Source organism: Armigeres subalbatus, chromosome 1 (assembly GCF_024139115.2).
Source record: "Armigeres subalbatus isolate Guangzhou_Male chromosome 1, GZ_Asu_2, whole genome shotgun sequence".
Taxonomy (NCBI): domain Eukaryota; kingdom Metazoa; phylum Arthropoda; class Insecta; order Diptera; family Culicidae; genus Armigeres; species Armigeres subalbatus.
Window position 1 is genome coordinate 229,500,424 of NC_085139.1, and position 10,746 is coordinate 229,511,169.

The window sequence follows — 10,746 nt, forward strand, 5'->3', positions numbered from 1 at the left end:
GAATCTTCAAATATATGGGGACAGACCTCTGCTTTCCGCTGATGGAGTTTATTTTTTTCCTAGCTCAGCAGCGGATTCATACGGGTTTACAAAGTCAAGGAAAGCCTCCATTCATTGTTTCTGAACGGCAGTGTAGATGTTTTTTCTAGATATAATAAACAATATGTTGGGGCCAGAGCAAATTAGTACTCATTTTGTAGTAGAAGCATAAATACTAGAACGCTACTGAATCTGTAGTCATTTGAATTATTTCGCCAAATTATGCTTCAACAAGCTTCAATTGGCCATCAATTATGCATCATGTTGTGGTGCATGTTTGGTTTCATCACCAACATCGGTTTGACACTTATAGTTCCGGTACTCTGGCTGCCAGATCGAGGTAACCTAGATGTAAGTCACGCGAACAGGAACGACATTAGCAATAATTAGTTTATACAATCAACTTATTTTATGGTTCCGTGTACTAAGATTTCGGTACCCAGTCAAATAAAGCAACGCTTCAGCATTTATTCTAATTTTCTTCTGTTGTCTAGGTCAGCGGTTCGCAACCTGGGGTACATATACCCCTGGGGGTTACTTCGCTGGCTCCATGGGGTACCTCGAACAAAAATGCGTAATAGCGGATGTATAACAATTCCAATAGAAACTTATTGATAATGTTTTGATATTTTTTATTCTGAAACTTTTTATTGGACATAATATGCATGGCGATCAGTAACTGAATTCTGTCCACCTCAAGCAATACCTACAGTGCATGCAGGACTGTGAGATGAAAGACCGAAAACGTATGAAAAAGTTTTAAAATCTTCAATGTAATCTACCTGATCGACACAAAATGTCGCATCTAAACTAAAATCTATAATCTATAGGTTCGGAAGCCTCCAGATGATAGACATGAATGCCTTTACGCGTTCCGAAAAGCTTAGTAGCATCGTTGCATAAAATTTGGAAACAAGGCTCTTTCCAAAGCAGATCTCAAACTTCCTTTCAACAGACTCCGAAGCCTCCTGCTAAGAGGCTTTGAAGTCTCCTGCCTATTAGAATTCTTCACAGTTCTTCCTGAAAGTGACTCAGAAACCTTCTTTCAAGAGGCTCTGGAAGCCTCCTTTAAAGAGGCTCTGGAAGCCTCCTTTCAAGAGGCTCTGGAAGCCTCCTTTAAAGAGGCTCTGGAAGCCTCCTTTCAAGAGGCTCTGGAAGCCTCCTTTCAAGAGGCTCTGGAAGCCTCCTTTCAAGAGGCTCTTTAAGCCTCCTTTCAAGAGGCTCTGGAAGCCTTCTTTCAAGAGGCTCTGGAAGCCTCCTTTCAAGAGGCTCTGGAAGCCTCCTTTCAAGAGGCTCTGGAAGCCTCCTTTCAAGAGGCTCTGGAAGCCTCCTTTCAAGAGGCTCTGGAAGCCTCCTTTCAAGAGGGCTCTGGAAGCCTCCTTTCAAGAGGCTCTGGAAGCCTCCTTTCAAGAGGCTCTGGAAGCCTCCTTTCAAGAGGCTCTGGAAGCCTCCTTTCAAGAGGCTCTGGAAGCCTCCTTTCAAGAGGCTCTGGAAGCCTCCTTTCAAGAGGCTCTGGAAGCCTCCTTTCAAGAGGCTCTGGAAGCCTCCTTTCAAGAGGCTCTGGAAGCCTCCTTTCAAGAGGCTCTGGAAGCCTCCTTTCAAGAGGCTCTGGAAGCCTCCTTTCAAGAGGCTCCGGAAGCCTCCTTTCAAGAGGCTCCGGAAGCCTCCTTTCAAGAGGCTCTGGAAGCCTCCTTTCAAGAGGCTCTGGAAGCCTCCTTTCAAGAGGCTCTGGAAGCCTCCTTTCAAGAGGCTCTGGAAGCCTCCTTTCAAGAGGCTCTGGAAGCCTCCTTTCAAGAGGCTCTGGAAGCCTCCTTTCAAGAGGCTCTGGAAGCCTCCTTTCAAGAGGCTCTGGAAGCCTCCTTTCAAGAGGCTCTGGAAGCCTCCTTTCAAGAGGCTCTGGAAGCCTCCTTTCAAGAGGCTCTGGGCCCCCTTCAAGAGGCTCTGGAAGCCTCCTTTCAAGAGGCTCTGGAAGCCTCCTTTCAAGAGGCTCTGGAAGCCTCCTTTCAAGAGGCTCTGGAAGCCTCCTTTCAAGAGGCTCTGGAAGCCTCCTTTCAAGAGGCTCTGGAAGCCTCCTTTCAAGAGGCTCTGGAAGCCTCCTTTCAAGAGGCTCTGGAAGCCTCCTTTCAAGAGGCTCTGGAAGCCTCCTTTCAAGAGGCTCTGGAAGCCTCCTTTCAAGAGGCTCTGGAAGCCTCCTTTCAAGAGGCTCTGGAAGCCTCCTTTCAAGAGGCTCTGGAAGCCTCCTTTCAAGAGGCTCTGGAAGCCTCCTTTCAAGAGGCTCTGGAAGCCTCCTTTCAAGAGGCTCTGGAAGCCTCCTTTCAAGAGGCTCTGGAAGCCTCCTTTCAAGAGGCTCCGGAAGCCTCCTTTCAAGAGGCTCTGGAAGCCTCCTTTCAAGAGGCTCTGGAAGCCTCCTTTCAAGAGGCTCTGGAAGCCTCCTTTCAAGAGGCTCGGAAGCCTCCTTTCAAGAGGCTCGGAAGCCTCCTTTCAAGAGGCTCGGAAGCCTCCTTTCAAGAGGCTCGGAAGCCTCCTTTCAAGAGGCTCTGGAAGCCTCCTTTCAAGAGGCTCGGGTTTCTCCTTTCAAGAGGCTCGGAAGTCTCATTTAAAAAGGCTTAGAAGCCTTCTTTCAAGAGGCTCGGAAGCCTACTTTAAAGAAGCTCGGAAGCCTACTTTCAAGAAGCTCAGAATCCTCCTTTCAAGAGGCTCTGGAAGCCTCCTTCCAAGAGGCTCTCGAAGCCTCCTTCCAAGAGGCTCTCGAAGCCTCCTTCCAAGAGGCTCTGGAAGCCCCCTTCCAAGAGGCTCTGGAAGCCTCCTTCCAAGAGGCTCAGGAAGCCTCCTTTCAAGAGGCCTGGAAGCCTCCTTTCAAGAGGCTCCAGCCTCCTTTCAAGAGGCTCAGGAAGCCTCCTTTCAAGAGGCTCAGGAAGCCTCCTTTCAAGAGGCTCAGAAGCCTCCTTTCAAGAGGCTGGAAGCCTCCTTTCAAGAGGCTCAGGAAGCCTCCTTCAAGAGGCTCAGAAGCCTCCTTTCAAGAGGCTCAAGCCTCCTTTCAAGAGGCTCAGAAGCCTCCTTTCAAGAGGCTCAGAAGCCTCCTTTCAAGAGGCTCGGAAGCCTCCTTTCAAGAGGCCTGGAAGCCTCCTTTCAAGAGGCTCAGAAGCCTCCTTTCAAGAGGCTCGGAAGCCTCCTTTCAAGAGAGGCTCCAGAAGCCTCCTTTCAAGAGGCTCAGAAGCCTCCTTTCAAGAGGCTCAAGCCTCCTTTCAAGAGGCTCAGAAGCCTCCTTTCAAGAGGCTCAGGAAGCCTCCTTTCAAGAGGCTCAGAAGCCTCCTTTCAAGAGGCTCAGAAGCCTCCTTTCAAGAGGCTCAGAAGCCTCCTTTCAAGAGGCTCAGAAGCCTCCTTTCAAGAGGCTCAGAAGCCTCCTTTCAAGAGGCTCGGAAGCCTCCTTTCAAGAGGCTCAGAAGCCTCCTTTCAAGAGGCTCAGGAAGCCTCCTTTCAAGAGGCTGGAAGCCTCCTTTCAAGAGGCCTGGAAGCCTCCTTTCAAGAGGCTCAGAAGCCTCCTTTCAAGAGGCTCAGAGCCTCCTTTCAAGAGGCTCAGAAGCCTCCTTTCAAGAGGCTCAGGAAGCCTCCTTTCAAGAGGCTCAGAAGCCTCCTTTCAAGAGGCTCAGAAGCCTCCTTTCAAGAGGCTCAGGAAGCCTCCTTTCAAGAGGCTCAGGCCTCCTTTCAAGAGGCTCAGGAAGCCTCCTTTCAAGAGGCTCAGAAGCCTCCTTTCAAGAGGCTCAGAAGCCTCCTTTCAAGAGGCTCCAGGAAGCCTCCTTTCAAGAGGCTCAGAAGCCTCCTTTCAAGAGGCTCAGAAGCCTCCTTTCAAGAGGCTCAGGAAGCCTCCTTTCAAGAGCTCAAGCCTCCTTTCAAGAGGCTCAGAAGCCTCCTTTCAAGAGGCTCAGAAGCCTCCTTTCAAGAGGCTCAGAGCCTCCTTTCAAGAGGCTCAGAAGCCTCCTTTCAAGAGGCTCAGAGCCTCCTTTCAAGAGGCTCAGAAGCCTCCTTTCAAGAGGCTCAAGCCTCCTTTCAAGAGGCTCGGAAGCCTCCTTTCAAGAGGCTCAGGAAGCCTCCTTTCAAGAGGCTCAGGAAGCCTCCTTTCAAGAGGCTCAGAAGCCTCCTTTCAAGAGCTCAGAAGCCTCCTTTCAAGAGGCTCAGAAGCCTCCTTTCAAGAGGCTCAGAGCCTCCTTTCAAGAGGCTCAGAAGCCTCCTTTCAAGAGGCTCAGAAGCCTCCTTTCAAGAGGCTCAGAAGCCTCCTTTCAAGAGGCTCAGAAGCCTCCTTTCAAGAGGCTCAGAAGCCTCCTTTCAAGAGGCTCAGAAGCCTCCTTTCAAGAGGCTCAGGAAGCCTCCTTTCAAGAGGCTCTGGAAGCCTCCTTTCAAGAGGCTCGGAAGCCTCCTTTCAAGAGCTCAGGCCTCCTTTCAAGAGGCTCAGAAGCCTCCTTTCAAGAGGCTCAGAAGCCTCCTTTCAAGAGGCTCAGAAGCCTCCTTTCAAGAGGCCTGGAAGCCTCCTTTCAAGAGCTCAGAAGCCTCCTTTCAAGAGGCTCAGAGCCTCCTTTCAAGAGGCTCAGAAGCCTCCTTTCAAGAGGCTCAGGAAGCCTCCTTTCAAGAGGCTGGAAGCCTCCTTCAAGAGGCTCAGGCCTCCTTTCAAGAGCTGGAAGCCTCCTTTCAAGAGGCTCAGAAGCCTCCTTTCAAGAGGCTCAGGAAGCCTCCTTTCAAGAGGCTCAGAAGCCTCCTTTCAAGAGGCTCAGAAGCCTCCTTTCAAGAGGCTCAGAAGCCTCCTTTCAAGAGGCTCAGAAGCCTCCTTTCAAGAGGCTCAGAGCCTCCTTTCAAGAGGCTCAGGAAGCCTCCTTTCAAGAGGCTCAGAAGCCTCCTTTCAAGAGGCTCAGAGCCTCCTTTCAAGAGGCTCAGAAGCCTCCTTTCAAGAGGCTCAGAAGCCTCCTTTCAAGAGGCTCAAGCCTCCTTTCAAGAGGCTCGGAAGCCTCCTTTCAAGAGGCTGGAAGCCTCCTTTCAAGAGGCTCAGAAGCCTCCTTTCAAGAGGCTCAGAAGCCTCCTTTCAAGAGGCTCAGGAAGCCTCCTTTCAAGAGGCTCAGAAGCCTCCTTTCAAGAGGCTGGAAGCCTCCTTTCAAGAGGCTCAGAAGCCTTCTTTTAAGAGGCTCGAAAGCCTCCTTTCAAGAGGCTCAGAAGCCCCCTTTCAAGAGGCTCAGAAGCCTCCTTTCAAGAGACTCAGAAGCCTTCTTTCAAGAGGCTCAGAAGCCTCCTTTAAGGGGCTCAGAAGACTCCTTTCAAGAGGCTCAGAAGCCTCCTTTCAAGAGGCTCAGAAGCCTCCTTTCAAGAGGCTCAGAAGCCTCCTTTCAAGAGGCTCAGAAGCCTCTTTTCAAGAGGCTCAGAGCCTCCTTTCAAGAGCTCAGGAAGCCTCCTTTCAAGAGGCTCAGAAGCCTCCTTTCAAGAGGCTCAGAGCCTCCTTTCAAGAGGCTCAGAAGCCTCCTTTCAAGAGGCTCAGAAGCCTCCTTTCAAGAGGCTCGGAAGCCTCCTTTCAAGAGGCTCAGAAGCCTCCTTTCAAGAGGCTCAGAAGCCTCCTTTCAAGAGGCTCAGAGCCTCCTTTCAAGAGGCTCAGGAAGCCTCCTTTCAAGAGGCTCAGAAGCCTCCTTTCAAGAGGCTCAGAAGCCTCCTTTCAAGAGGCTCAAGCCTCCTTTCAAGAGGCTCGGAAGCCTCCTTTCAAGAGGCTCGGAAGCCTCCTTTCAAGAGGCTCGAAGCCTCCTTTCAAGAGGCTCAGAGCCTCCTTTCAAGAGGCTCAGAAGCCTCCTTTCAAGAGGCTCAGAGCCTCCTTTCAAGAGGCTCAGGAAGCCTCCTTTCAAGAGGCTCAGAAGCCTCCTTTCAAGAGGCTCAGAAGCCTCCTTTCAAGAGGCTCAGAAGCCTCCTTTCAAGAGGCTCAGAAGCCTCCTTTCAGAGGCTCAGGAAGCCTCCTTTCAAGAGGCTCAGAAGCCTCCTTTCAAGAGGCTCAGAAGCCTCCTTTCAAGAGGCTCAAGCCTCCTTTCAAGAGGCTCAGAAGCCTCCTTTCAAGAGGCTCAGAAGCCTCCTTTCAAGAGGCTCAGAGCCTCCTTTCAAGAGGCTCAGGAAGCCTCCTTTCAAGAGGCTCAGAAGCCTCCTTTCAAGAGCTCAGGAAGCCTCCTTTCAAGAGGCTCAGAAGCCTCCTTTCAAGAGGCTCAGGAAGCCTCCTTTCAAGAGGCCTGGAAGCCTCCTTTCAAGAGGCTGGAAGCCTCCTTTCAAGAGCTCAGAAGCCTCCTTTCAAGAGGCTCGGAAGCCTCCTTTCAAGAGGCTCGGAAGCCTCCTTTCAAGAGGCTCGGAAGCCTCCTTTCAAGAGGCTCGGAAGCCTCCTTTCAAGAGGCTCGGCAGCCTCCTTTCAAGAGGCTCAGAAGCCTCCTTTCAAGAGGCTCGGAAGCCTCCTTTCAAGAGGCTCGGAAGCCTCCTTTCAAGAGGCTCGGAAGCCTCCTTTCAAGAGGCTCGGAAGCCTCCTTTTAAGAGGCTCGGAAGCCTCCTTTCAAGAGGCTCGAAAGCCTCCTTTCAAGAGGCTCGGAAGCCACCTTTCAAGATGCTTATTCACAGTATAAAACTAGGGTGTACCGCAATGAATGCAAAAGCTCGAAGTGGTACTTCTAAGGGAAAAGGTGGAGAACCGCTGTTCTATATCGATTAATTCGCATCCACCGTTGTTATTTACGGCTGAAACGCTACCCTTCGACGACCCTTGTGAATCTGCTGACGGCAGCTTTTTTATTAAACTAAATTGTGAAAGATAATTTAACGTGACTGCTACTGGCGCTATCGTCAGCCACTCAGTGATTTGCGGCTGAATGAGAACCAATTTCTGCAGCGCAGCTACCGACGAAAAATGTCTGCGTATCCAAGTGGAAATCGTACCACTTTTGAGAAATTTCGTGTCAGCTAAACGTTCTCATTTCTTTTTATTTCCTCCACTCTGTGTTCTTCAATCGCTACTGTGCCGTGATCTACTGTGGTATTCTGCTGTACAGATATACACATCGTAGGTATTCATAATTCGTTATTGTTGTCGGTCGTAGCTAGTCCATCTCATCGTGTAAATTTATCTATATTGTAATTCCAATGATCGTTATTGCTATTCATCCAGGTACGTTGGAGGAATGCCTCCGGGGAGAACAGTTTTGTAAGTCGTCATCAAGCAGCCGGTGAGGCGTGTTTTTCAAGAGGACACCATATAGACAACCCTTCCGGTGAATGACGAGAGTTCGGTGTAGGGGCTGGGAATCGAACTTATATTTATATTTATTCAGACTAAGGCCGAAGTGGCCTGTGCGGTATATAAGAGTCTCCTCCATTCGGCTCGGTCCATGGCTACACGTCGCCAACCACGCAGTCTACGGAGGGTCCACAAGTCATCTTCCACCTGATCGATCCACCTTGCCCGCTGCGCACCTCGCCTTCTTGTGCCCGTCGGATCGTTGTCGAGAACCATTTTCACCGGGTTACTGTCCGACATTCTGGCTACGTGCCCGGCCCATCGCAGTCGTCCGATTTTCACGGTGTGAACGATGGATGGTTCTCCCAACAGCTGATGCAATTCGTGGTTCATTTGCCTCCTCCACGTACCGTCCGCCATCTGCACCCCACCATAGATGGTACGCAGCACTTTCCTTTCAAAAACTCCAAGTGCGCGTTGGTCCTCCACGAGCATCGTCCAGGTCTCGTGTCCGTAGAGGACTACCGGTCTAATGAGCGTTTTGTAGATTGTCAGTTTGGTACGGCGGCGAACTCTATTCGATCGGAGCGTCTTGCGGAGTCCAAAGTACGTACGATTTCCAGCCACTATGCGTCTCCGAATTTCTCTGCTGGTGTCATTTTCGGCAGTCACCAGTGAGCCCAAGTACACAAATTCTAATACCAAATTCTCTACCACCTCGATTTCGTCACCACCGATGCAAACCCGCGGTGGGTGGCTCACATTGTCTTCTCTTGAACCTCTTCCTATCATGTACTTCGTCTTCGACGTGTTGATGACTAGTCCGATCCGTTTGGCTTCCCTCTTCAGTCTGATGTAGGCTTCCTCCATCTTCTCAAAGTTACGTGCCATAATATCTATGTCGTCGGCGAAACCAAATAGCTGGACGGACTTATTGAAAATTGTACCACTCGTGTTAATCCCTGCTCTTCGTATTACCCCTTCCAAAGCGATGTTGAATAGCAAACACGAAAGACCATCACCTTACCGTAACCCTCTGCGGGTTTCGAAGGGACTCGAGAATGCCCCTGAAACTCGAACTACGCACATCACCCGATCCATCGTCGCTTTGATCAACCGTGTCAGTTTATCCGGAGAACCGTGTTCGTGCATTACCTGCCATAGCTGGTCCCGATCGATTGTATCATATGCGGCTTTGAAGTCGATGAATAGATGATGTGTGGGCACGTTGTATTCGCGGCATTTCTGCAGTACTTGGCGAATGGCGAACACCTGGTCCGTGGTGAAGCGTTCGCCCATAAAACCCGCCTGGTACTGCCCCACGAACTCCCTTGCAGTTGGTGCTAGTCGACGGCATAAAATTTGGGAGAGTACCTTGTAGGCGGCGTTCAGCAATGTGATTACGCGGTAGTTGCTACAATCCAGCTTATCGCCCTTTTTGTAGATGGGACACACGACACCTTCCATCCACTCCTGCGGCAAAACTTCCTCCTCCCAAATCTTGGTAATGACCCAGTGCAGCGCTCTAGCCAGTGCCTCACCACCGTGGTTAAATAGCTCTCCTGGTAGTTGGTCAACCCCAGGGGCTTTGTTGTTCTTCAGCCGGCCAATCTCCTCCTGGATTTCCTGGAGATCCGGAGCCCGTAAAATTATGTCCTGCGCGCGTTCTCCCAGGTCCATCACCATACCGCCATCTTCGTCTGCCACATCACCATTCAGGTGTTCTTCGTAGTGCTGCCGCCACCTTTGGATCACCTCACGCTCGTTCGTAAGAAGGTTCCCGTTTATGTCCTTACACATATCAGGCTGTGGCACGTGGCCCTTACGTGAACGGTTTAACTTCTCATAGAACTTTCGTGTGTTATTAGCGCGGTACAGTTGCTCCGTTTCTTCACGGTCTCGAAAATCGAGTTTTGTCTGTTCCGCGCCTGTTTATATCGTGCCTCGTTCGCCCTCGTGCGGTGTTGCAGCAATCTTGCCCATGCTGCATTCTTCTCTTCCACTTACTGCTCACATTCGCCGTCATACCAGTCGTTTCTCTGATCCGGGGCACCGTGCCAAGTGCAGCGGTTGCGGTGCTACCAATGGCGGATCGAATATCTCTCCAGCCATCTTCAAGAGACGCTGCGCCTAGCTGCTCTTCCGTTGGGAGTGCCACTTCCAGCTGCTGCGCGTATTCTTGGGCTAGTCTACCGTCTCGTAGCCGCCCGATATTAAGCAGCGGCGTCCGACTTCGACGCGTGTTGTACACCGTCGAGAGTTTTGAGCGCAGGCATACTGCAACGAGGTAGTGGTCGGATTCAATATTCGCACTGCGGTAAGTGCGGACGTTCGTGATGTCGGAGAAGAATTTACCGTCGATTAGAACGTGGTCGATTTGGTTTTCCGTTTCTTGGTTAGGTGATTTCCATGTGGCCTTGTGGATATTCTTGCGGGGAAAGAAGGTGCTTCGGACTACCATTCCGCGGGAGGCTGCGAAGTTTATGCATCGTTGGCCGTTGTCATTCGATACGGTGTGCAGACTATCCGGTCCGGTCCGATGACCGGTCTATACATTTCCTCCATTCCTACCTGTGCGTTCATGTCACCGATGACGATTTTGACGTCCCGCAGTGGGCATCCATCGTATGTCTGCTCCAGCTGTGCGTAGAACGCTTCTTTCTCGTCGTCGGGTCTCCCTTCGTGTGGGCAGTGCACGTTGATGATGCTATAGTTGAAGAAACGGCCTTTTATCCTCAGCTTGCACATCTTTGCGTTGATTGGCTGCCACCCAATCACGCGTTGGCGCATCTTCCCCAGCACTATGAAGCCGGTTCCCAGCTCGTTGGTGGTGCCACAGCTTTGGTAGAAGGTAGCCGCTCGATGCCCGCTTTTCCACACTTTCTGTCCTGTCCAGCAGATTTCCTGCAGCGCTACGACATCGAAGTTGCGGGGATGTAATTCATCGTAGATTATCCTATCGCAACCTGCGAAGCCTAGCGACTTGCAGTTCCATGTTCCAAGCTTCCAATCGTGATCCTTCATTCGTCGCCTAGGTCGTTGCCGATTGTATCGAGTCGTATTATCTTCTATGTCGTTCGTAATAGTTGTTTTAAAAGCGGCTTATTGGGCTTGCGCAAACCTCCTGTCTCGTCGGGGGGCCGTCGTGTCAGGGCTGTTTAGCGTCCCACCTAACACCAGGACTTGGGCTTGTGCGCTTTGAGCCGCACACGGTCGCTTTGGTGGGGCCTACTTGCGGATACATGCAGCTTTTTATAGAGGTTTAACAGGGCCCACTGTCAAACCCCACCACATCCTAGGCAAGCCCCACAACTCGCAGATGGCCTGGGGAGGGATCGTCAAGCCCTTGGACATAGTCCCTGCTGCCCGCAAATCGGAAAATGGGAATCGAACTTATCGAACCCTTATAATGCGAACGTGCAGCCAACTACGCAACGGGACCTCCTTTACTCGATTATTTGCCGCTGAAACGT